Below are 27,469 nucleotides of genomic sequence, written 5' to 3'. Positions count from 1 at the left end.
AAACACTGCAATTCCAAGTAAAACTTGGAGTTAACAGCATTAGGAACACACAACTATTTTCTGGTTTTGTCTGTCTGCAAAATTTGGAGCATATGTGCTGTACCAATATTAGCACGTCTTCACAGTCAACATCTAGAATGCTTAAATATTCATTGATTTCAGATTTCAACTTGAATTTAACATTCATTCTGTAGATGTAGCAGCATGAACCATTAATCAGGGAATCAAATTAAGACCACTTAATTTATATAGTCTTCACATGGCGGTCAAAAGGTATATTTTTGATTACAGAACCTCACAGTTTTAAAAGTATTAGCTGCTTAAGTAGCTCGTGTGGTGCGTCTCCTCCCTGCTCCTGCCTGATTTACGTAACTGAGCAACCAGACAAAAATTCTGAGATGTATGTTCAGCTGTAATGCTTGCAATTTACATTGTGTATTGAATCAAGTAAATATGTAACTCACGCAATCAGGGAACAGAAGAAATAACGTGATTTAGGTAACCAGCTATGACTATAAATTTATAAATAAGCTAAACAAACAAAAAAAAAAACCAAAAAAAACACAACTCAGTAAAGATTCTGAAAACGTACTATTCACTGAAGAGTTCTGTAAGCACAGAATAAATGCTTTACATATTCAGATCTACCTACCCAGTTGGGCTTTTTTCTTCCTTACTAACCTCCGTATTAAAGGAAAAATGAATTATATAGTATCTAATGCACTATCTTTGTGGATTAGTTAATTTTCAGGCAAGTTACAAGAGTATGTAATGCAAATATTTACATCTACTTAAGAAATATATGTATTCATATATAAATACATAAATATGTAAGTCACCAAAATCGATGTAGGTGTATTTTAAAAGAACATTTCAACCCTGCTTAACACTTACATCCTCTCATCTGTGTCCTTCTGGTCTCTTTCCCAGCCCACTTTCTCAAGCACATACATACCATCCCTCAGATGAGCACGTTCCATTGAGCAAAATGACAGCCTCAGTCACTATGCACATTTCACTCCTATGGCTGCTTGTGTTTCCCACTATAGCACAAGCTGGTTTTTTTCTACATATTTTTCCATTTTTTGCATGTCTGACCAGTGTTTAGAAATCTTAATCTTAAAGTAAATGAGTTACAATAAAGAAAGAGAAAGTGAAGAGAAAGAAGTACAAGGCTAATGCCTTGTGCTTTAGCTCAAAGAAGCCAATGTTTCTAGACTATGGAAACGTTGTTCCAAGGTAAAGATGACAAATTCTGTGTTATGTCTCAGGAGACCAGACTATAGCAGACACTTAGCTGGTTTTCTTATCTCAGACAGAACCAACGTGGATAAAGCCAGCCCGCTTGCACATCTCCTTCTGAAATCACTAATAAAGTTTGAGAGGGGCTATTTTTAAAGCAGCTCTTAGAGTGTTCCAGCTCACCACTGTCAGCTTCAGATCTCAAATATAATTTGATTTATAATTACATTTAAAAAATAGCATTAAAATAACATTAGAGGGGTCATAATCTGAACTTTTTAATAGTTATGCACGTAGCATAAATTGTGCAGTAGATCTCCAACAGGAGTCATCTGGAACATATTCTGATCAAAATTCCTTCCTCCTACCAAGCAAGTCCTCTGCTGAAGTTGGTTCACCAAAAAGCCTACGTGGAACACTGTATTTCAACACTGCTTCAAATGTAAACATACTGACATACACTGTGGGATATTTGTTAGTCAAAGTCTCTTCTTGCATTATAGCCAGGCCCATGTTTGTAAACAGTGATGGGTGAGAAAGTGTCAGAGAATCTAGGATTAGGGCTCTCCATTCTCTCTCTCAAGACGTGGCATTCCTTGCAACATCCAATTGGCTCCATCACTCATGAACTCCATACAGAGTTTTAATTTTCTTTGCCTCTCTGATGTGGAGCGGCACTGACTTATCTCAAATTGGTCAAGTTCAATGTGTCAAGCAGAATAGTCATGTAGGGATCAAAGCAGTGGTCCCAGCCCCTTTTGATACCTGGTGTCAACAGAGAAAGATCTCTTATCCCAGCTGCACCAACTACTCACACCAGCACTCAGTGAACTCCACAATATTGTCGCTGTAGCTGCAAACCTGGAAAGTCTTGAAGATGGGAGATGTGCTTTAAGAAAAATCTGCCTTGTACTTCTGACCTGATAAGAAAACTTCCCAGCTCATCAGTTCTACACCAGTGCATGGCTACAACTTCCATGGCTACAACTTCAGAGGAACAGACAAAGAATTCAGTTTCTGAATGCTAGTGCTAAAGTAAATGATCTAGTAAAAAAAATAAAATAAAAAAAATCTGTGCCTTAAAACCAAGTTTGAAATTTTATAGGCTTTTACTCCATAATTTGTACTTGAGCCTTCTGTTATTTTTAAACAAATTTAATTTCTTACAGCTGTGAAATTTACATTTTAAGAGTGTCTAGTGGCCATGTGCATTAATTACTTTATTGTAATATTTTAATGAGTTTGGGGTTCAACTCTGACAGAATCCTGCTGAATCCTTCTTTCCCCACAGAATTAAACCAGGACCTGATTCAACCACAAACCCACACACCTACATCCAAACCCTGCTGGACTTGCACAGTATTTTCAGTTGTCTTATAAAGCCCCCAGATTTTAAAACTGGCTCAAAATTTTAGCAGTTCTTACCAAACCAGTGCTACAAGAGCAGAGCTGGGCACTGAGAAAGTTTGTATTTAGAACTGAGCTTCATGGCTGCACCTGATCTTACCCAGCATTGGTAGGAAAATGCAAAATTCAGCTGAAGTTAACATTTGGAATGATATTATTCTTAAGTACATTTATGTAGTGCTATACTTGCTTCCATCTTAGTACATGTAACTCAGAAACTTTTAGGCCTAAAAGGTTGAATGTCTAATGGCTACCTAAATTCAGTGGGGAAAATAGGAAATTCACTACTGAAGGATTTTCGTTTTATACACTACTGTGTATAGCTGAAAAGCATTACCATATCTATATTTCTACCATATTATTCCATTTATGGATATTGGTGGGTTGTGTGAAATAGTTTCTTCTTCATCTGTGGGTGGTGGTGAACCTACTGGGAGTAGAAAGGATTTGGGAGATAAATAAAACGAGAGCAGTTTTCAGCCTGATTTTAGCCAGTACTTAGTTTGCCATTTTGCAGGTTTAACTGCTCATCTTGGGAATGGAGCCAGAAACCTTCAGACCACTGAGGGTCGCTGCAATTTGAACTGAGGAGATAAACTTTCTGCCAGCATCTAAATGCACTTTAATTCTTCATGAAAAAGCTGAAGATGAAAACACGTAACACACCAAATAACAGGTTCAAGTACCAGCTCACATAAACACAGGAGAAGTGGGACTGCGGTTTTGGTTGGCTGCCTATAGTAAGAGGTTCATCCGTTATTAAGTGCAACCCCACACACTGCACCACAGAGCAGCATTTGGAAATCTGACCATTTCTGTCCACACCTCTCACCTCGCTTCGCCTGGCCATATTCAGAGTTGTGACTCCAGTGCTACCCAGCTTCTAAAAAAGCATGTTTTCAAACCACTTACAATAAGAGCAACAGTTATTATTCAGTACATGCTTTTTATCAGATTGAAGATAAACTTTATTATAACTGGTGGAGATGGTATCGATGATTTGTGGTCTATGAGAATTCTGTAATGAGAAATGGTAATCTGTCTTGGGGCAAACAATATTGTTCTGTTTACTATGCAATTAACAATATTAAGTCAAGATTCTATAACTGATAACTGCAAATAAGGGTGGGAGGAAGAAACTGGAAGCACTGGTAACTTTCACAGGAACTGAGAACTATAAATTACTTGTGGTGCTTTAGCCTGACATTCTCCCTCATATGCTCAAAAATATCCCCTGCTGCTCCAGAGATGTTCCCTGTAGAAGCATCCAGACTCCAGGCAGTCTGGGGCAAAGCCAGCAGCTCTCCCTATGGCAAGTACTGAGCGTACAGGAGGTGGAGAAATTTCTTTTTCAGAAGAGCATCAATAATGGCAAACAAAGTTGCCTTGGAAAAAGTAGCATTATAAATAACCATCAAGAGGGACAAAACAGAAAGGGAGACTCCCTGTTTGATTCCTTACACACTAAGTGTGAAATAAAGGAAATGCTCCTGCTCTGCATTTCTTTGCCTCTGTAGACTCAGTGCCATACCTTTGTAGGACTGAAATCCTGTATTTCTTGTTTACACTTAAATCAGCCTTAAGCAACCACCATATGGAGCTGTGAAACACCACAGAAGTGGCAGAAATGGGCCTTAACTAACGATCAGGGCAAACTGTACTGGGATTCTAAGGGGGCACTTTCAAGTGGCTGCTTAAGACAAGGGCTGACCTATAACGGAGCTTCTCTGTAAAACAAAACAGTTTTTACTTTACATTATAAAGCCCAGAACTGTAAATATTATCGACCACAAAAATCTCACTGCCTTTTTCCAGTCTGCCCATTAATTGTACATGCAGTGCAGCCTTTTTGCCCCAAATCTGCAGCGGTCAATTTTGAGGTTACCTCAAAGGGAACCCAGGCAGAACTATGGCACTGTTTTCTATGGCAAGCACTATAAAGTGTAAGGGCCTGCCTTGCTAAATTACTGCAAAATCTTGGAAAGAAAGAAAAAAAAAGGAAAAAAAGAAAAAAAAAAAAAAGCATTCTTAAACTAGCCAATTTCATTTGTAGCTCTCTGGAAATGCAATGCTCTGCAGAGAGCTCCATTGCACCCAGCAGGCAAAAGCCACATTTAAGACAGCATGACGCACCAACCGAGATGCTGCAAGGGAGTGATTGCTGCTGGCAGCCCCAGAGCCCCTCTCCTGCACCTCTCGCCCTTAAGGACTGGTGCCTTAAATTCCCATATACCACTGAATAGTAACGTCTGGCTGATCCAAAAGATTAGCAGCTTATTCCACCTTTGTTCTCTGCCTTCTTTTAAGATGAGCAATGAATGACACCACAGCAGGCGTAACTCTCCAGCACAAAAGCTAACAAAATTGTAGGATGTTTTAAGGAACGATGTAAAACTTAACAGAGTTTTAGAAGGGTATTCACACACAGAATCTGTGCATAAATCCCAGGCAGGGCTGCACAGAAGGGCTTCCTGATTTTCTTTACTTTCCCAAAGAATGCAACATAAAATAACTGCAAGAGTGATCATCTCTGTAAAAGTGATGAAATTCAAAGCAACTTAATAAGGCATGCAACAAATGCGGGGGTCCTCCTTTGCACAAGGTAATATTGCATCAAGAGTTTCACAGCAAAGTAAATGGAAGGAAAATGGGGTGTAAAACTTCATGTTCCTTTACATAACGTGCCAGTGATCGATGGTAGTTATGTAAAAGTTATTAGTTTTTTCTTTAATAAACACTTCTGTTTTGGGGGAAAACACTCAATAATCAGTATTTATAAGGCTTAATTCCCTTTTCTCAGGAGGCTCCAGGTCTGGTCATTGTTCATTGCTTTTGTTCAGAATTTACTCCCAGATTAAGAACTTCTCCCACACTAATAAACAGGTACAATCATTTTCTCCAGAGGGCAATTTTTTTCTTTTAGTAATTAGCCTACTTAAATATTTTAATGGAACTGCTGACGTACAATAGCACAAATGGTCCTCTGACCATAATATAAAGTGAGAGATGAGACTCCTAAAACTTTTGTATGAAGGAGGTCTAGGATTTACAAAACCTATCAAGTAGACAGCTCTAAAACTATTTTTAAAGGTCATAAATTAGGTACTCTCTTAAATGTAATTCAATCATCCACTATTATAGTAGCTTGATTCTATTAGTTGTCCTATGCATCTTACAAAACAGAACTCCATTAACATTATTCACTTATAGTTTCCCTCTGAAAGTGGATATTCTGCTCAACAGGCTTTAAATAGATTTTTTTTTCCCTGAAATTGCTATTAAGCATACTTTTACTCAAAGGGCAAAGTAGGCATAGGATTATACTTGTACTTCATGCAAGGGATACATTTTCAGCAATCAGAACCACATTCCTATGAAGTAAAAATACTCCATATAAGCCGATTGTTTCTATCCCTCCTAACCTTGCTCACTAAGGACTCTATTCTGATCTTTTGAGTAACGCACAACTTTTCCAATTTGGCTGAATAAAGGTATCTTATTGGGCAGCTTGATGAGCATTTTCTGCCTAGAGTTCTGACCTTGGCCTGTTTAATGTGGATCTCAATTATAAGACAATGCTCAAATCAGGATTATTTTACTCCCTTCCATTAAAGAATGCAATGGGCAACTCCTGCTTTTACATACCCTGCTTTACTGGAACAGTGAAAATACAAGCCTTGCTGAATTGACCACTAAGTATATACAGCCACAACTTTGCTGTAGTTGTATTTCAGCTTCAGAGACAGTCACTACAGATCATTTGTCTCCAATTTCACGTTGATTTCACTGTAAGTAAGTGTTCCATTACCTCTCACAACTTCCATGAATGTATCTGGAATAAAATAAAGGGTACAAGAGCACATGCAGCATAGTGCTGGTCCAGCCATCACCCCACAGCCAGTCCTAAAGAACAGGAACCACCTGATGGCTCTAAGCTGTGCATCACAGCAACCTGATGACCAGACCCCAATCCATCACAATGCAGTAGAAGCAGAACCACCTGTACACACCCAGAGAACCCAACCCTTCGTCAGCTCATTACCATACATTCTACTTGCAAGTCTTATTTCAAGCAGGACAGGTGGCAGAAATAATACACTGTTTTTTTCATCGGCCATGCCAGTCTCAGGTAATCAAAGCAGGCAGGCACCAGCATACACACTTGTCTCAGAGGAAAGGGTTGAATTCCATCTGACCAGCCAGCCTCAGCTTGCACTTGAGGTTCTAATTTTCTTCTGGTCTGAGCCCATTTCTGCCTCGCTCCAGCACACACTGCCCTAGTAAGTACATTTATTACCTCAGTGATTCCTCTGGGGGCTGTCTTACTTTCCCTTTGTATCTGGACTCACATAAGCATCTCCCCATTTTAAAAGGAAACATTTATTAGCCTCTGATAGAAGCTTCCTGTTCCACTGTGCTGAATCCTGTTGCCTATTTCTCTCTCCTAAGGCAGCCCAATGAGCTGCACGCACCTGTGCTGGCTCACGCTGTATGGGCACATGGGGGGGCTAGCAGGCAGCCCACAGCCCACGCCTCCTTCTCCTGCTGGTTGATTTCCAGCCCTTTTTCAGCTGGCTATGTGGAACCCCAGTACAGGAGCACCAAGTATAGATACCAGTGGACCCCTTTGGGTGACCCAGCCATTTCTAGGATGCCCCATTCCTGCTCCTCGCTCACACTGCTAGACCCGATGTAGGAAAGCCACCCAAAATCTCCTTCACTTAGGGATTCCTCACGTATTAGGTCAGACTTCTTTGGGACACTTGAACAGTAGATCATAAGCCCCTATTATAAAAAGAGGGACTTCTGCTGTAACGGTTCAATTTCTCAGCTAATTATCTTACATAAGAGCTGCCTGGTTTTTGTCTGGCAATGGGGGCCACCACCACACATCACCATTTCTCCAGGTCCACCCTGACAAACTCAGGGTGGCAACTGATCTGCAAAGCTGGTTCTGGCAGAAAGCTTCTCAGCTTTCCATAGGGTTACACAGGAAACTCTGGCTACAAGATTTCCCCACAACCACAGCACAGTCGGATCTTTAGAGGAGGTTAAAAATAAAAAAAAAAAAAGCATGTAATTGCTAAGAACTAAAATTGCATTGATTTACCCCAGCTGAAGATCTGGACCCACCCAAGGGACAAGAAAAAGATTTCAATGCAGTGTTTTACTAGAAGCCAGGCACAGTTTCTCATCCACATCAGCCTGGTATTTCTTCTCTTTTTTTCCACTTCTATATAACCAAACAACATTTGTATTCAGCTGCTCAGTTATAAATAAAAAACATTTTTACATGGGTGGATTGGAGTGGCCCTGTTTTTTTCTTTCGGTTCCCATTATTTTATATATTACACACATGTTCTGTCAGCGAAGCTCACTCTGTTATCTGAAACATCTGTGGTACCCTGCTGTGGAGAAGGCCAGCGCTGCTGCTGCTGTTGCTGCCTGTCTTTATCAGCCACTGCTCCGCTGGCAGAGTCCTCTGACGGTGCACAGTAGGGCTGGGCTGCACAGCAATACCATGGGATTCTAAGCCGACAGATAGGTCCTATTAGTTCACAGCATGGCACTCACCACCCATATGAACATATGAAACCATTCATGCAAGCACAGACTTAAACATTTCTCCAGAAATGAGTGCAAATTTATCTGTTAGCTGAATGAGCAACACCATCACAGATAAAGCCACTCATCCAAAGGATAGGGAAGACCTTCTCCTTGGGGTTTCTGCACAGACTGGCTCTGGAGTCATGATATTTCCTAATCTTTTGCCAAGCAAAACATTGCCTGGATCAATCCATCTTAGCTTCATATTCAAGTGCTTTCTGTAGTCCTAGTCCTAAAATAGCATAGAGTCCCAAAAAACTCCCTGGGACTCACTGTTACTGCACAGACAACAATCTCAGGTACATAAGATGGTCAGACTTCTTATGGAGTCACAACAAAATTTTTAAAGCACAACTTAAAGATGAAAAACTTCTCTAAATTTCTTAATATTTGTATGGATAACATATTTGGGTCACTGGTCAGGAAATGAAGCTGGTTGTTATTTACACACTTTCTGCAAACAACAGCACCTTGGTAAAATCAGCATAACCATCTCCTCTCTAAAACTTCAACTCCTTGCATTTGTAAGGATGGCTTATGTGACAGAAGAGTGAAACACCCTTCACTTAAGTATCTGAGAAATACACTTGTTAAACCACAGAACTTAAGGACAACATTCAAGAGAAGGCTCAGGAACAAATCACAAAAACACTCATACAAACCAGCCCTCCAGCTGATAATGCTCTTTTTATGGGTCTCATGTTTTAAGAAATTGCTCCCTAATAAAAGATAACACAACAATTGACACGTGCTTCCCTCCAGCTTTAAAAAACATTGTCTATGACATGGGAACATGAGCTCAGTTCTGAGTCCCAGAGTCAAAGTTGAAGACTTAAGTGAAGGTAATAACAAACAAAAATAAAAGCACAGCTTTTGAAAAACAGGTCATTTTCCTTAAGAATTAACTGATCAAGCTCTAGTAGGAAGGTTTAAAAGTTACTGTATAATGAAGAGCTTGTAGCAGGCAGTTTGCTTTATCTTTCAGGAGCAAGACTGCAACGATAAGACAAAAGAATCATGAAAATAAATGCTCCGAAGTCATCTCTGTTTTGCTTGAATAATTACTAGCTTTCATATTTGCTTTATTTATACTAAATACCATTAACACCCCGAAACCATCTAAGTTGTGTGCAGACACAGGAATACTCAGTCCACACTTAAAATCTGAATCTCACTTCTTGCGCCCTGAAAGTAACTGAGATGTGATGGCAAAACATCCCTGTACTACAAAACAGCCTTCAGATTACTCAACAAATACTGGTGTAGAGTAAGTCAAGCTTCAAGATTGTTCTCTGGCTAATTCACCTTCTTACCTGCATTCAACAGGGAACTAATCTGATAGTCAAAGCTCGTCTCCCTGTTCCAGCTGCATCCTCAGAGGCAGAAGGGCAATGGCATAACTGCTACCTCAGCCACTTCCTAGGGACAGCCCTAGCGATGGCATTTCCAGTCCTCAGGAGGCCAGTGGAGTCACAGACACTTTCCTCTATCAGAAGAGGGTGAGGTACCTGAGCAACAGCGGGGACCTGATCTTACAGTTACAAGATTGTTTTGATTTAGGAGGAAAGTGAAAGGAAGGAATAAAATTAACATATAAGCATAAACAAGCCCCAAAATTGGACGATGAACTGAAAAAAACCAAAAATCTGTATAAATTTTTTAAACTGCAAACAGATTTATGCAGGACAGTTTTCCATCTGTCCAGAACCTTCTGCAGGACACGTGCAGCAGATAAGTCAGCATAGTTCTTTATATGGAGTTTTCTTCCAAAGATATTTATGGTTTTAAAGAAGTGCAACGCTCCATTGGGATGGTTATTTCTCTTTTACCCTTTGTGTATGTCACCGTCTATTGTTACTCGTTTTCTTAACGTTCATCTGAATATTTAATCCATGCAAAAATTAGTCCCAGCATCTTTTTTCTTTTCTAAATGATGTTTGGCGGTCATTGCTTCACAACTGCAAACAATCCTCTCTTGCTATTGAGTGCTGCAGTCAGGCTTTCTTCAGGCTGGAGGTTAGAATCTGATCCTAAGTCCATTAAATCACACAGTCTTTTTAAAGTTTAATCTAGAGAGGATTTTGGTTGTAAACAAAGGACACTATACATGGGGAAAGAAACAACAGAAAACTGTGAACTTATGACTCTGACACAACCCCAAGTTCAGATTTTGTCTGTGATTTAGCAAGGAAATTCTGAGCTTTCGGCAGCAGCGCACACACTGGCATGTGGGCAAAGCTAAACTGAGCATTGATGCTCACATCCAAGACACACATATGGATCCCATTTTACTATGGACGTGATTCTTCATGTGCAAAACATGTGTCCGACTGGTTTTCTTTGGCTTTTTAAGATGTGCTTCTTTTTCTTTGGTGGGGGCGGGGAAGTAAATAAATAATTTGGGTGGTAATCGAATCAATCTATGAAGAAAACTGTGTGGGATTCGACAGCAGGTAAAAACCCAGAGCTTCAGCTCAAAGCATCCACTTCAGCAAAGTACCGCATGCCAACAGTGAGAAACTTAGCCCCCCATACAGCCTCCACAGCACGTTAATCTATCCCACTCTGTAATTGTTAGATAGGAAAGGGAAAAAGGGCTCCAGATGCAAATAACTTGGAAGTGGTAATTAGAGGAGTCCACATTACTGCTGCGGGACTCCCATCTTCCCTTGATTGCTGGAAAGAAAATGCTGTCCAGTGGGCCTCCTTCCCAACCACACAGCACTTCTCTGCTCCGAGCTCCCTCTCCTTCTCACCATGCACATCCACAGGAACACAACCTAGCCTGGGAAAGTTTGTACTTTCCCCAATGCTGGTGGATGCCATGCTTCCTACAGGGTGTGTTGGAGAACAATCACAAGGGCACAGGGGACCTAACAGGGCAGCACCACATGCCCCATTGCCTTCCACTGTCCCAGTCTTACTAGGACAGAACAAGGCAGCCTGGTCCCTTTGCTGCAAAGGTCAGCAGATATCCCCGAGGGCTCCTTAGGCTTTTATAATCCCTGGTACCACAGAGACAAAGCAAGTCTGGAAAGGGTCTCAGCATCACATGAGAAAGTAAAAGGAAAAATACACTTATCACAAAGAGGGAATGCATTTGTATTATTGTATTAAAATAGCACAAGGCTACAGTGACAGGCTATAAATTTTTCCTTTGGATTGTAACCAGTATTTTCCATTTCAAGTAACAACAACGTAAAAAAGAGACGGAGAATTAATAGAAATTATGGACATAAATTGGTAGGTTCTTAGATGAAAGAGAACCTTACATTTGGGTATCACTGAGGAACAAAAGGTTAACCGGCCCTGTGAACAATCCTTGGATTCATTTACACTGCTGACAAGCTGACCAGAAAGTAAGCTTATATTTTACCTCTGATGTCCAACTTTATAGTTCTCAGATTCATAGCACAGAATGTTACAGTAAATTCTTGGCAGTGAAAGGCAACGTTTTTTCCCCCTGAAATTCAGCATCACACATAACACTAAACCTAACGTATGACTCCAAACAGTATCAGTAACTACGTGGTTCGGTAGTGATGAGAATTAAAGCTTTGGAAATTCCCTGATTTTTCTCTCTGGTTTGGTATGTCATTTCATGAATTACCAAATATTAATAATTTGATACCAGCAATTCACCTTAAGATTCACATTTACAGAATACCAATATTTTCCCTAACCTTTCTGTTGTTATTTTGGCTACTGAAACATCAACCGCTCAATTAAAAGAAACAAAACAGGACAGAACAGCAAGGAGACGAGCCAGAGCCAACCTACATCAGCAAACCTGGATGCAGAAAATGAACAGTCTCTCCTCCATTTATGACCGTACGCTATATTTGTTTAGTGCATATAAATCCCTGTGATTTTCTAACACCTCCATCGAATCTTGCACGAATTGTGCATCTGAAGTTGAAAAGTCCTTTTTTTCCCCCTGTATGGAGTTCTAAAAGAGGACTGCAAATATCATAATAAAAAAATAGTAATAATAATAACATAAAATCAATGCAAACTTATTTAGCACAGGTGTTCCTGCTATTGAGCTACATTTGGAAAGCCCACACATTCAGTGTACCTTCAATTCACACACCCAGATGCATGAGTTGGTGGTCTATTGTTAGTGTAGAGGTTTGCAATATAAAGCATGAAGTAATATTGGCAAGCTCAGAAGCTGTTTTTTTTTTTCCCTTATGATGTCTCCTTGCATCTATTTATCTAGTTTTCCTTGCTTTATTTCTGCTTTTATATTCAGCATATTCAAAAGAGGGTCAGAATAGGTTTTAAAGATGTAATGCCACACTCAAGCCTTTTGAACGCTAAGAGAAAACCTCAAAAGGTTCACCCGTAAGGGAACAAAGATATAAGGATAGCTTTGAACCTGAGGGGCTCTCTCACTGCAAGCAAGTGCATCGCCAGCATGTCATAGGTGTACACCACATGAGCAAGTGAAAAAATAAATGCGACGGCGAAGGGGTGTGATGCTGACGGGTCTGAGTCCAGAATGCATTAATCCCAGGGTGAACGCGTGCATCTGTTAGATATTTATGTAGTTCCTACTAGTAGTTTGTACATGTATCTGAGCAGGTGAACACCAACAGATTTGAAACCATATGTTAAAGGCAGCCTGTAAGATGGTACGAGGAGTCTATGAGGCACCTCTACCGATTACAGCACTGACCTGGGCAGCCTGGGCTCCCAGGTCCTGGGGAAACTCCTGCTGTCACCCCTGTGACACCCGGGGGAAGCCACTCAATCTCTCCCCTCATTTCTCCATACTTGAACAAGAAATAATAAATGTGACTATGGAGTAACAATTTTCCTTCTTCCCATCTTTCTTCCCCCCCTGAAAGCTGGAAATTAAAATGTGGATTTTTTTTTTTTTATTATTCTTCCTAAGGTTTGTGTAAAACACAGCTGTGTCAAAACAACTGAGTTTCATCTGTTGGGAGAAGACAGAGTCAGGATCTGTTTCCCGTTTTCAGTCATTAACTCTGAGCCCCAGGAGAGGCCTGGATCCCAACTTGGGTCACCCCCTTTTTCCTCACACTGCCTCCCAACCACCACGCTGCAAACTTATGGGTACAGGCAAACACAGTTAAAGCCAATGTATTTCCAGGAAGAAAACCAGCTCTGAGAAAAACAATGCACTTCTAAAAAGTGACATTTTGTCTATAATGTTTACTTTCTCTACTAAATATCCTCAGCAAGGAACCGTGAGAATTCATTCATCTTTGGATGAATTTATAAAACATGCTGAGAGGTCTCCGGCTGAAATGTGTGAATTTTTTATGATTAGCACAGAGTACTGGAATCCAGAAACTGTCAGTTTACACACCACTTTAACCCAGACCACTCAGTTTCTGCTACCATACATGACTCTCTGGAAATGAAAGGAAAACTGTTTACACATTAAATGCTGAGTTTCTAAAGGAGAGCTGTTCAGAAAATTTCCCTTCAAATTAAAATTTCACATAAAGATGGAGAAAACAAATCTCTAGCAAACTACATTGAACCCTCAAAGTTCAAGTTACTCTCCAAGATAAGCGAATCATGAGCAGTCTTTGGAGCCCTATGAAGTCCTGTTGGTAAAAGTGTAATTCCACCTCTCACAATTTTGGTGCGACTGAGTGAATTCATCAAGAGCTACAATTTCTTTTTGTCCTCAGTGGTTCCTACACGTACACAGTTCTGCCTTCCTCCCACTTTGAAATATTATGGCTCCTCTGAAGAAGATTCAGCAAGAATGCAGATGCTTCTTGCAGTTTAACACTGCCCGAACTCTGCTACCGAACATTACCAGTCCATAGTTAAAAACATGAATTTCAGCAGCTACACTGAGACTGCTGCTGAGTGCTTCCATGAAAAGAAAATAATCACACCAAGAAACTCTTCTTCTCATCCTCTTACACATCTACCTCTTTGACGGCATCAGAACATAGGCCTTATAGCAGCTCAATTTATTTCCCGCATATTTCCTATCCCAGAAGGGTATTATTCATACCCTACTCCTTCACAATGCAATTAGCTTGGAAGCTGGACCCTGGAAACCAAACGCATACCCCCCTTCCTTTGCTTCAACTCTCAAGAACCTCTTACAAGGTTTCTCCTGTAGCTCACCGACCAACCATAATTGCTCTGCATCTGATACCAGAGAAAACAGCAACACCCATCTTTTACTATTTTGCTCTACCTCAGTGAAGCACAGTTAATAAAGACACTTGGTGACTTACCAGGCAATTGTCATCTTTGTTGTTTGTCCTTCAAGTGCCCTACAGGACCCTCCCACCCCAGCACCTGGTCCAGCACAGGTAAATCTAGGTCTTGCATTCCACTGGCACAGCTCCATGCAAAGGGCAAAACAACAAATGACATCACCACTGTGTATTAAAAAAAAATAATAATTAAAAAAACCTTTTTTTCTTAAATTATTTGGGTGATGTACATTATATGGTATATATAAAATGCGCCCCAAACATTCACAGAGCTCAAAGAGTTTGATTAAAATAGAGCAAAATCAGTCTCTCATCCTTCTGTTTAAAAAATGAGAAATCATTTATTCAGCTTAATTCAAAGACTAAATATGATTAAAATTTCTATAAAATGTCAAGCTTTTCTGAAATAAACTGCTCTGGCCATCAAAATATTGATAGTCATTGGTAAATTACTTCTGGTGTTTAATCAATGTTATTTTTTTATCATCCAATTTTTTCTTCAAGTCAGCTTCTAACACTAAACTACATTTCATCAAGGTTGGTAAAATGTTTAGAAAGGAACAGATGTCAGAATATGGGGATTGCCAATAACACTGATGGAAGCCAGTAATTTCTTTCCTGTCCAAAGGCAAAAGAATGAAGAATAATCTAGACTGTATACAATAATACAAGATTTACTACAACATTAATGGCTATAAAAAGTAAAAGTATACAAAAGCTATCTCAATTTTTTCAAGTCATCACTAAGGGCAGTGTTTTTCAATTTAAGACAGTTTTTACTGGAAAAAGAAAGGTCTATGTATTCTTAAACCTTTTAATATCCATAAAAGAGAGATGAAGAAACAGACTAGCATTAGTGGCTTCCAAATATACTTGTATATTAGTCTATTGTGTAAGTTAATAATTTAGCCAAATCTCAAAAAAAAAAAATGTGGATGCAATTTTTCCTTTAAGAAAGCTGCTCGGCTTGTTATTTACAGATTGTAACATTTACATAAGAGTTTGGTTTAACAAGAGATATAAATATAGATAAAACCCTTAGGACTTCATTCTTTAAACTGCCCTCTAAAAATCTGCCCTACAATTTGCACACTGAATTTTGTGCAGACTATTCTTGGAAGCCTTTTGTGAATTAGGAAGAACTGACTCGAAACAGGGACTGGTTAATCACAATTTTGCAAATTGTACGTAGCAATCATCCTCACATTGTGAAATTCAGATCTATAAAATGCTGATGTTTTAAAGCCGAAAAATAAATTAGCTAAGTAGGACTACTTTGCTAAGGAAAGAAATATGAGAGTGTAAGACCCTTTGCCAAAAAAAAATAATCCTTAAAATAAAAATAATCCAAGTAGGAGAAGTGGCATTATAACCAAGCAAAGACTATTTCCATTCTCAACTACAAACTCACCCTGGAATAAGTCCTACCACCTGATCATTCCAGACTGCCCCAGGCTCAGGTCTGCGCTCACCTGCATACACCGGTCCCAAAAATAAACTGTGGGAAGCTTACTGCTTTAGAAGACTTCCATATATTGTCCACAGTTAGAAAAATATCTCCAGTTGAGGAAAGACAAGCTTCACTCTTGCATGTGTCAATCACTTAAAAGTCATCTACGCACCTGATCAAAGCTGCTTTGGCTATCTGTCAGGACTGTCGCTTGGGTAACAACTGCAGCAATATGGATATACGGATACAGTATTTTATGATGCATGTTGAATTCAAACACTTGTGAATAATAGCTGGCATCCTAATAATCTGAGGAAGAAGGAGTAGAATTTATGTGGAAAAGATGATTTCTCAAAGACATTTTTTGCTCTGCCTTCAAGCTGCGGTTAATGTAACTTCATCAGCATTTAGAACAAAGCTGACTCAAGAGTCTTCCTTTCCACACAGGTTTTGCAATTCCTAACATTTAGTATAAATGAAGGTCTCTTTCTATTTATTTTCCCTTATCTGTTGCAGAAAGACCCTGCCGAACTGTCTGTTTTGAGCGTACAAGGATATGCTGAAATTCATGCAAAATATTTTCTGTTATCAATGTAATTATAACGACAAGACCTTTCCATAGAGGTTCCACAGTGACACAGTGTGCACTGATTGCCCTCCTGCCATTCCAAGCCCCCTCACTATGGACACAAGTTACAAACAGTGGTCACTCTGTTTTCGTGATGTTGATCTTCCCAAAGGTCAGCTTTCTTACCTCAAACATTCCAAGAGTTGCTTAGACTGCAAGTTCAGGAATTTTGTGTAACTTTGCTTCTAGAAAGCAAATATTTATGTTAGTAAATACTATTAAAGTATTAATGTTGTACAGGTATTCTTATTACTGAGCTGCTAAATATGAGAAAGAGAACTTTAAACGCAAGTAAATGTGCCATGTTTGGATATTAAACTTCAGTGTGTTACTTTACCATGCTAAGGGCCGTATCAAAGACTAAGTCCAGCCATTAACTCTTTTAATGGGGATTAATGTTTGTAGAATTAATATGAATTCAGAATTCATGCCTTTGCTTTAGAGGGCAAGCAGAGGCAGAAAACCCTACAAAGAACAGAACAAATCTGTATTACCAGGATTTCATAAAGAAAACCTTAGAAGTAAGGTTATTCTCTTTGAATGAGAGAGGCTTACATTCAGGTCTGGCTCGGAACAAGGTAGATCAGGGATTTGGCTTCTAGTATCATAAGTGAAGGTCCTAAGCACAGCCTCGGTTATTCCAGTCCAGCACATTCACTCCCACACTCCTACTGACACTCAGTCTTTTCTTGACCTTTTTCTTTTAATTGGAGCAAGGATTAACCCACAGTTGCATCAGCATAGGTGAATGCCAGAAGGTCAGAGTTCTAGAATCTCTTAATGTACATATTATTTATTCAAGTAGAACAGCTTGAACAATCTTGGCCAATCACCGTATGAAACAGAAATTTTCATGTCTGAAAATGCTACAAAATATAAAGAAAACTCTCAGAGCCATCTCAAGACTTAGACTGGAACAGAGATTTGCAGAGGCATCTTCCTTCATCTCCTGGGCTTCTAAGCCCCTTGAAAGTCAAACCTAAGTCAGGGTAGTCTCATATTTTTTGTTAACTCAAAAACAGCGCAGGTATGAAAGCTGTAACAGAGGATCGCTGTTAGGATAGGGGAACCAGACAATGAAGGCAGAGAGAGCCTGCATGTGGAAAGGAGCCTTCCAGGGGTATGATGTATACTACACAATATTCCCAGCAAAGCTTTGGAAGATTCTTGTCTGCTCTTTTCAAGACAACCTGCCAGTGAGATCAGAGGTACTAACTGAGCAGTACAAATACACATTTCAGTGAGTTCTGAGTTTGAGTGTAGGACAGTAAGCGACTCACACAAAATCTTAAGTATCAGCCATTTCACTTAATTGACAAATACTGGCAACACTGAACTTGAAAACACTGTACAACTCAGAGGTAAAATGCAGAAGACTACATTTTAAAAAATGGATTTAATGTAATGATGCCAATAAGTGATTTACTTCATCAATTTGTTGAATCCAGTTCTGACAGTAATTAGGAAAATACTTTGCGTTCACGTCTTTTTTACTTTCCTGAATATTTCTACTGATGAGTTTTATCATTCCTTGACCCCCCACTTTTACCAGCATCCTCAGAACATCCTCTGTTTTGTTTGTTGTTGTGTTTTAGACAAAGATGCTTCAGAAACAAAAAAAAAAAAAAAATAGCATGGCTTCCAAGTTCACAAAACTTAAAAAGCTACTTAAGAACCCCAAAACCATCCCAAGCACTTGGGATTCAAAAGAACCATGCACTGGGATTTCCGTGTTTTGTCAGCCCTGCCTCCCAGATAGCCACAGTCAGTGCAGGTAGGCCGTGTGCTGTAGGTACAGCTGCTCAGCAGTAATTGATTCTGTATGTTGACCCAGACATGGGGATGCTTACTGTCTGAATACGACTCCTTTATGAAAAACTGTACAAAACTAAAACAGCTCATGATATGTCAGCCTTTTGATGGATAAATCAAGTGCTGTCTCCTAACATTTCGTTACTGCTTGAGAAGATTTGACCTTGGGGCTGTAACAAACCACACGAACTGCTTGGACAACAAGCTGATGCTATTTCACACAAGTCAGGAGGCTCTCAGGGCAGCACAAGGTATCTGCTTGAGAAAACAGCAGGCAGCCGCTCTAGGAGCAGAGTAGAATGCTGCTTCAAAGTCTTCCATTGTTTTCATTATTGTTACTTTAAAGGAGTGCTTTGGAATTACTGCAGCCACCTGCCCAAGGCTGATTGCAGGTTCTCAGCCACGAGACTTCCGAATGCCACACAGCTTCACCATGCTGCTTCTGAAGGCAAAGGACACATGGAGTGAGCCAGAGACTCAGAAACAGCACTTCCAAATAATATCCAGAGAAGCGCAATAAAACGAACCAAATCTGTTTTCATCACCACACTTTTCATGGCCCAGAATCCTGTACTGTCTTTCAGCAAATTGCATCTGTGTATTTACGGCTATCTGCTACCTTGGCTGAACACATGGAGCCGTTCCACACCAGCTCTGTCTGCTAACTTGGGTAGTTTTGAACTTGTTCAGGGGTAATGTCACCCATTTACCAATACTTCTTGGAATTTTAAATCTATAACCTCTGTGTCTAGAAATAAACAATTACTTGTGCTGCATATGAAAATTTAAGTAGACACTCACAATTTACTTAGTTCCCTTTGAGGGGAAATGAGAAAGACATACAGTACTTTCATTATCTGTCCCTAAGTGTTTTTTGTCACATTTTGATTCTACCACCATTCTTCAGTGACAGACATTAGGTATGACATTTTTTGACACAATGTCAATAGTGACATCAGTAATATTTGACACAAGGCACATTGGGGTTATTTGATGCAGACAACTGGATGGCTCGGGGCACTAGAGATCCAATGCATAAAGAGCTTCACCTCCAAGTCACCAGTGGATATCTAGCACAGTGTTTTATAACTGCTACCAACTGATGGCTCCTCAGAGCCTTATACAGAAGGAATTTGGGTGTATTGAGCAGATGTCCAGAAAACAAAAGTCAACACGATAAATTACATTAATCTGTGTCCTATGTTGAAACACCACAGACTGAATAGCCAGCAACAAAGCTATTCTTCTACTGCTATCTGTAATTCCTTTTAAAAATGGTTGAATCCCAAAGGAGATATGGGAGGATCAAATGAGTCAGAGAGCACTACAGCTCTAGTCTTCTTCTGAATAAGATTTCTGCCTCAACAGCTTTCAGTCCCATGGCTTTCATTAACTGTTAAATACACTTATGGGAACACACAAATGTGAAACGCTACTTCAGTTATGTGTTTTCCAAATATTTCACAACTGTGTAATATACAGGACTCACAAACACTGAACAGAAACAAAACGAATTACATATATATGATCGCTCTAGAATTTCCTAGAGTGCCACAGTCCCGATGAAATAAAGCACTTCTGTCCACGTTCAATGTTCACTCATGTAAGAGCTCAGTATTGCAATATCTACTGGGCACCCAACAGAGCTCCTGAATCCTGAGGCCCTCCTTTTTACAACACATGCAGGTTCTGTACACAATCAGGTTCTGGTGTTAGTGCTGGTACATAGGAACCTACTTGAACCTAACAAGGACAGTCACCTAAATAAGGTTCTGAGACATCTAAGAGAATTTTACATTACTCAGCATTTGAAGATTTAGGAATCTAAATCCCATCGCATAGTGCAGACATTTACCATGTATGTCTTGTTTTATGGTTGTGCTTATGTCCAAAATCCTCCAGCACGTGAAACTTCACACAAGCAGAACTACCTTACCACATGAACAAAATGGACTGTATTTTATAGTTCAGAGCTAAGTTCCATGCTGATACTTTTAAAAAAAGCAAATGAAAAAAAGCACATCAAGGTTAATGCATATGCAAACTATGCCTTTTTCTCCTTTTTAGTTTAAGCTAGTTTTGAAAGGAAGATGCACATTAACCTGTTAGTCCCAGGTAGTTGTCAGTACAACCAGGTGTTAGATTAAAAGACAGCTGCATCTAAGCAACATTTAGACCTTCAGATTCCCTCATATAATTCTTTATTTAGTTTGAGTACACTATTCAAAATCCCAAGCAGACTCCTTCATTGTTCTGCAAATTGTGGTTTCCAAAAAAATTTAAATAAAGCCACACCAAAAAAACCCCAACAAGCCAACACTGTAGCTGGGAATCAAAATACATGGAGCATATTCACTGTCTTTTAAGACATAATCCCACATTGTTACACATCACGTAAAAAAAGGCAAAGCACATTTTGTTAATAACATGTTTGAATATCCTGCTACATTGCAATTCCTCAAACAAGTTAGATGAATTTAAAAGAAATATAAGAACAACATGTATTTCACTGCAACACAAAGCTCTTCTGCAGTCAACTACTGGACTGAACCATGGAGGAAACTAGCAGCACACCATTAAGCAGACCTCACAGAAACTCATGTTATGAGACATTTCCACCTCTCTCTCACAATGGACGTCACCCATTCAACACATGCATGTCAATACCTGGAATTTTCCCACTAAGTCCACAAAGCTACAGCAAGTCATCCATTGCTGATCTACAACACCGACCAGACTCAGTTCACAATTTCCCAGTTACAAAGCACAAAGAAGCTAACCAGTGACAAAAGCCCTTTTCTACCGTGTTGTTTAAAGTATAAAGTATATTGCATGCTTCTTGGTCCAAAATCTGTGGGCAACGTTGTTCTAGGCACATATAAAATACTCTCATGAGAGGACTGAGCTTATGATACAATACCAGCTTGAACAGCCATTACATTTCTGTTCATATGCCTTTACCCAAATAAAAACACCCACCTCTCAGTGGCTGGACAGCCCATTTTTATTAGTGGATATCTGTGTCCTTTCCGCAGCCCTAAACTAATGTAATCTCTCTCTTCCACTGTGAGTGAAGTTTAAAGTCTCATTTTTGGGTGGGAAAATTCAAGGAAGTCACATATCATTTTACGCCTCAGCCATTCACTTCTTCAGAGATTTAATAGTGCACGGGGAACAAGAAAAGGGAGCTCGCTGATTGCTGCAACCTAATAGTAAAATCACATAGCTTCTTCGGTGCAGAAATTATCTGCAGAAAATCAACTGAGACTGCGCATTCTCCAAAGTTTTGTCATGCTGGTTTTAAGGTCAGAATGTAGGGCTTTGTAAATCATGGCCTTGCAAATCACAGCTTTATAAATCCCATGGCACAGACTACTACGGATGGGCTGGAATCCAACCCCAGCATGCACTTCCAAGCTGTGTAAAAAGCTGAAGCTTAGTCCAAATTTCTTTAAATCCTCTCTGTTAACAGGCTGAACATGAGCCCTACGGTGAAAGTCCCCTGAAGTTTAGCTGAAGTTTTCAAAATGTCAGCCTGTCTGCAGCTTTATTTTCTTGCTCACTAATGCTTCTCTCCTGAGCAACGCAACTCCTACAGCCTGCGCACAAGCACACTGTAAGTCCACTCACTAAAAAGGCAGGTGTCACCGACACAATAAACTGTAATAGCTTCTTCAAAACTGTTAAAGAATTTTTAATTCATAGATCACTCGCCCAATAGCCTACAATGGCTCCTCTGGAGCCGTTATGATCTGTCAGGCCACTGTAGTGCCATACATGCACATTAAGTAGGCCTGCAAAAATCATTAAGAAATTGGCGATGACAAAAATTACTCTGCAGACTTGGTAAAGATCATTTCTCTTTTCCACCGGAACACTGCAACGTTCACTTAGCTGGCAGAAAATTGTACATGCTGGAACCCCCAGACAAGTTCACGCTACACCCAGCTCAACAGCTGTCTCAAGTCAATTTTACCAGTTCTGTTTATAAAGAACATGGTTTCTCCTCTCAGATGGTCCAGTGGAAAGTCATTAGCGATATCCTTCAAGCAGGGTTCTACTCAAAAGTAAGTCTATGTGGAACCGTCTCCTACAGTGTGGTGATGTGTTCTGGTGTTTCACCTACCATTTAAACAAACACCACACAAAAATAAGAAACATCCACCTACAGAGAGAACTGGTTGAGCCTGGTCAATTTGAAACCTCAGTGATATTGTAAAAGCTAAGATATCCCCCTTGAATAAATGCAAAAGCTTATCATAGAAAACCTTAATTATGACATGCAGACATAGCATGGGGGTGCTGCAGCATGCATAGGGAAATTAGAGATTTTGGTTGGGGCTTTCTTTCTTTTTCTTTTTTTTTTTTCTTTTTTTTTTTCTTTTTTTTGTAATTTTTATAAAATCTGAGGGGGAAAAAGAAAAAAAGAGCGCCATTCATTTTCTGCATCAGATAATGAGAAATATATTTTACCAACCAGTTTTCTGCCACTGTGGGTTGATGATACGCCTGTTTTCTTCTGGCCCATTATCTGAGTACTTGAACCCTGGATAACAATGAGTTCATAGAGAATGAAAGTGCTAGGCTTTAATTGTATGTATTTAGTCACGCAAACAGAAGCAATGGCCTGAGAATGGCTAGTTAGCCAGTGACAGCATTTAGCTTCAGAACTGGCTCAGAAGAGCTATTACAAATTGTACTGATATGCATTGGGCTAGTGCAGCAAAATATCCGTTTAACCTTGTTGCTGAAATAAGTTTTGGTGTCTTTTAAATGAAATCCCCACTGCTGCTAATATCCTACAAATAAACATCATTAAAAAATTGAAGACACTGGAAGAATGTGTGGTTTATGTTAAAAATTTCCCTGTCAATCAATTCTGCATGTCTGCATGAAACTGATGATCGCATCATCATGTTAGTTTGCCTGACTTGCTCAGCACAAAGAAGGTGGGAACATTTTCTCAAGCAGGGATGTCAGCACTTGAAAAATCAATCACCATCTGTGCTCATTTTCTGAAAGGGAGAAAAACAACCCCTGTTTAAGAATACACCAGAACGAATAACTTGAATGTTTGAAAATAAACCGCAGGGTCAAAGAAACTTTACAATGAAACGGAAAAGAAACAGCGTTGCTGTGTTTTTATCACATTCTGCCTACATACCTCATGCATCACAATCTTGATTCTAAAAATAGATATTAATAATACCTACTGACCAGCAGCATGTGAAATGCATACAAACAAGTTACTTTAATGCCTAGAGTTTTTACCTCCATCTTCAACCAAACCTTGTACATCTTTTTCATTCTGCTCGCAATAAATCTCTGTAAAACTACACAAATGGAGATGGCAAAAGAAAGCACTTAAAATAAATATACTGTTCCAGTCTGCTTAACCTTACATCTAGAGCTAGACATCACAGATTTCAGCTTTAATTTTCTTTTTGGCTTTGTATTGCTGTTGCTTGTTTTGGGGAGGTCTCCTGTATAAATGACCAACTGTTCTGATAAAAGTTTTTAAAGTACCAAGAGCGAGCCAGGAGTATTACAAATGCTATCTAGTACAATGAATATCAATTAATCAAATCGTAAAACACTGCAAGAGCTCACAATACACAAATAGCAGAGAGAAAGATAAATTGATTTTTGCTGCGGTGTTGCTCCCTTTCAGTAGCACAACTGTGTGAAAAATACCAGTTAAAAAGTGTGCTGAGGCAGCAAAACCATTTAATACTCCACAAACAGTTATCTAAGCCAATGTCCAATAACTAGACAGTACTGTAATGTGACCTACATACTAACAAAATCATTTTTATACATGGGAAGAGACCAGACATTTAGCTACTTGATACCAGTTAGATAACTAATATGTCTTTCAGAGCCTTCCCCCGCACCCCAAACACCACAGTTAAAAATGCACGTTGTATTTTATTTCTTTTAAAGACAGACTGGAACCAGAGATGCTCCCAGATGCCTGTCTCTTTTGGGGGGCTATTGGGCCATATCAATTGCTCTCTTTCTGATTTTGCCTTTTTTTTTGCAGAATTTTTCTCCTATTTCTCACCCTGCTGCTTTGCACCCACTTCCTATGATTTTAACATCTTTGCTTACACACGAACTTGGATAAAATAAATAACAATGGTGAAATCTTGGGAGACATCTAAGGATTTGACAGGGAAGCAGGTGCTAATAGAAGTGATTATTTGTCTTTTGAGGTGAACAGCAGAGGGCAATTTGTGTTACCCCTAAAACCACTCCTTCCTTCCTCCTCTGCACTTAGAGAACACCCTAGGAGGCTCACCTGCATTTCCAGATCCAAGGAGAAGTCTCTTCCATCCGTTTCCATCCCAGTCCACCATTCAAGTTTTAACATCAGGCTTCACCCCATGAAAGCAGCACCAGCCCCCTCGGCCATGTCAGGGAAGCTTCCCCCTCTCTCCATACGTGCAGACTGAATATATACATATCCAGTTTTGGGGGCTATAAACTCCTCAGTGTGTAATCTTCCAAAAGTGTACTTTTTGTGCAGACATTTGAACTGCTCAGAAAACTCTTTTAAGTATTTCAATTAAGATCATTTTAATCATAAATTAGACAGTTGTCAACAATCTTTTAAAAATAATAGTTGTTCCCAAAGGAGGAAAAAGGTACCGTGATTGCCAGAGAGACAAACTGCATTGCACACACTTCTTGTGCAGCAAGTTTGTTCACTGCATACAGTACCAAGTATAAAAAAGAGAAACTGTCATGAAAAAGGTCAGGATTACCTTAACTGGTAACTAAATTGATGCTCTTAGCACTGGCTCCAAGGCTGGAAGGTCAACCCCATGAAATAACATTTGGTTTATTTGTGAAAGTTTGCATTGACAATGTCTGTCAATAAGGAAGACGTCTGATCCATCAGGCTGAGAAATGCTGCAGCTCTCAACACATTTCATTATTACAAGCCAAACTTGAAACATGCCCATGAACAAAATAGTGCCTTAAATCTCCTTTTCCTTTACTTTCCTGGAGTTTTTCTGCCAGGAGTTTTACGCAAATAAAAGCACTTCCTACTGCTAAAGAAGCCTGAAATATGGGTCTTCATTTACTGAAAGGTGTAGTTTGTAGTTTAAAAAACAAACATTTGAAGTTGTAAATAAAGCTACAGTATTAAACATGGGATCACTAAATTATTGAAAGTACACTAGAATAGGGTTAGGAAATGCAAATCTGTGTTGTAGAATTATTTGACTCCTCAGTAAACAGAAACCAAACTGTGTCAGTTTTCAAATAAGAGAAAAGACGTGCTAAAAGCTTCAAGATGTTGGGAAGAATGTGCCCTATGATGCCAACTTGCTGCAATAAACCTAGCTCAGTAACTAGACTGTGGGCTTCTTTGTGTCTCATATTCTGCGTATGGAAAAAAGAAACAAGTCCTCTGTGCCTCCTGCTATTGGGGAAAGAGCCTGAAGAGGACTGAAAACTGACAGCTCCAAAGAATAATAGAGCAAAGAAAGCAACAAGTGGAGGCTGAGACTGTGATTCTCAGGAAGGAATGAAATGAAAGAGCCAGAGCTGCTGAACTCACTGCCACAGCTTGTTCAGTTCAAAAGGAAACCTTCCACAGAAGGAAACCTTCATGTCCTCACAGGACATGATGTGGGTTGGCCTCAATCATAACACAGCCCTAACAACTCACCCCATGCTGCCTCTTGGACATCTTTTGCTTCACATGACCAGGACTGTCCCACTTCTGGCTCCCTGTCCAGGCCGTGGAGAGAAGTGGGCTCCAACTGTGAGAATTTTCAACACCTTATGTTAGACACGACACCCAAACCCTAACACATAAATTGTGGTCTCCCTGACACACCCACACACCCCTCTCTGTCTGCATCCTTCCAGGAACACTGCAGTTTCTAGCTGAAAACCAGAAAGCTGTATTAGTTAGGGATTGTTTGTTCGTTTGTTGTAAATACACAAATTAACTTGAAATACTTCTAGGATAACTCGGTGAGAAAAAGGTCATATTGAACAAAAGCACATCCAGTTTGCAATCATGACCAGCTTTCAAAAAACACTGTCTTACATTTATCCACTGGTACTTTCTTGTTTCAAAACGTGAATATCAGATATATAACAAACAGACCTCACTGATGATTGTGAAGTTATGCAGTGAGTTAAAAAATAAGTCCAAAAATACAGAGGCACTGTACGCACATTTGTTTTTAAGGGGTTAGAAAACTGTAATTATTTAAACAAACGCCAAAACAATTGTTTGCCCTTAAATTGAGAGAAACGTGTACCAATTTTTTGCTTTAAGGTCATGTTTGATTACTCATATATAAGCCAGTGTAAGCCTAGAAACAGCAGAGCAGTTGGGGGAAGAGTGTATACTCTTACTATTATTATTATTATTTCAAAGCTACAGTACCATAGATTTCCTATTTCATTATTATTAGTATAAAATAAATTAGTACAAACAAACAAAAAAAGAAATTTCACTTCTACTTCCCTTTTTCTTTAGATCTTAACGTGACATTAATGAGCAAATACACACTAGGATGATGATCACACTGTAGGATAAAATGGCTCATATACTGTGTTGATAAGTTAAGATGAAAGAAATCCAGAACAAAGACACAACAGTATTGTGGAGATATGTTTAGATTCCAAAATATTTGTATCAGTCAGAGATAGAAACACCCAAGACAAAAAAGAACTGATAAATAGAAACATCCACTTCTTTTCCCACTTGACTGTATAATAAATATACTGTACATATTAAAGCATTACTCTGTTACTATGCCTAGCTGCCACATGCAATACATAGATACATTATATACATATTTTCCATCTGATCTCTGATGCATTTGTAGCTCCTTCTGAATATCAATGCCATTCCTAAGCAAGCGCTTGAGGACAGCACTGAACTTCTGGAAGACAAAGATACTCAAATGGAAACCATACTAGAATCTAAACCCTGACCCCAGAGAGGCAAGACTGTAAGTGAGGCTCTTTTGAGTAACATCTGAGACAGTTCTCCCTGAATCTGTGAATAAAGTATTGCAATGTACACTGGGCAGCCTGCTCAAATATTTTAGAGGACTTCACAGGAAACATGGCTGC

The 27,469-nt window shown here is 39.4% G+C and overlaps 1 protein-coding gene across 8 annotated transcripts in view; it reads right to left on the bottom strand.

Annotated features, from left to right (window-relative positions):
• The window catches only part of ZNF536 (zinc finger protein 536), a 314,380-nt gene that overhangs the window by 218,190 nt on the left and 68,721 nt on the right, over positions 1-27,469 (bottom strand). The gene's annotated exons all lie outside the window — the stretch shown is intronic.

Source organism: Coturnix japonica, chromosome 6 (genome assembly GCF_054131305.1).
Source record: "Coturnix japonica strain WE chromosome 6, WE-NBRP24, whole genome shotgun sequence".
Taxonomy (NCBI): Eukaryota; Metazoa; Chordata; class Aves; order Galliformes; family Phasianidae; genus Coturnix; species Coturnix japonica.
The sequence above is the reverse complement of the archived record's forward strand: the minus strand, read 5'-3'. Positions and strand labels throughout refer to the sequence as shown.